Raw genomic sequence first — 742 nt, 5'->3', positions numbered from 1 at the left:
TGAGTTGAAACTGTGTGTACATCCTAATTCTATTAATATAAAAACATATTCATTTAGTCGAGGAGACTTAATAAGTAAGTCTATAATAATGCAGCTATTTATAATGAATTGCTGTAGGTGATATAGTAACAGTAGTGAAGCAACTGTTCAAAATATCTGATACTACTGAATGTAGAATATGGGAACGTGACTTCACAGGCAAATATACAATATTAACTGATTTTCAACAAACAGTATCTCTTGCTGGTTTATATGGAGGACAAGTCAGTTATTACATCGATTTTAATGACAAAATAATTACTATTTTTTGCAACTGATAGATGTTAATGCTTGAAAAGAGAAATCCTGATGAAACTTGGCCAAGAGATTAAACTAAATAAATTTACATTTTTGTAGCTACATTGAGTATGATAGTAGAGCTGAACTTAGTCTATATAAATTATTATTATTTCCCATGGTACTTAGCTGTTAAAATTACTGGCTGTAGACTTTATATAAATCTAAATAATTAGCATAATATAGTATAAAACTTTGATCATTTTTATTAACAAGTGTTAGTTTATTTGTGCAGATGGGGCAAAGATGTTAACAAAGTGAGTGCTCTTTAGCTATTATTATCATAACATTATTATTATTATTATTATTATTATTTTATTATTATTTTTTGTTATTTTTTTTTTGTTATTCTCATAGCAACTTTTTCCCTTTTTCAATGTCATTGTTTTTTTCCAAACTTATTTTT

At 26.3% G+C, this 742-nt stretch overlaps 1 long non-coding RNA gene across 1 annotated transcript; it reads left to right on the top strand.

The window, feature by feature from the left end:
- On the top strand, positions 1-505 carry LOC109593353 (uncharacterized). Its single transcript, XR_002190909.1, has 3 exons — positions 1-74; positions 118-263; positions 321-505. It is a non-coding gene; the product is annotated as an uncharacterized LOC109593353 (long non-coding RNA).
- Positions 506-742: the final 237 nt, after the last annotated feature.

This window comes from Amphimedon queenslandica, unplaced genomic scaffold (assembly GCF_000090795.2).
Source record: "Amphimedon queenslandica unplaced genomic scaffold, v1.1 AMPQUscaffold_1887_Cont26108, whole genome shotgun sequence".
Taxonomy (NCBI): Eukaryota; Metazoa; Porifera; class Demospongiae; order Haplosclerida; family Niphatidae; genus Amphimedon; species Amphimedon queenslandica.
Note: the sequence above shows the minus strand (reverse complement) of the source record. Positions and strands in the feature narration are given on the sequence as shown.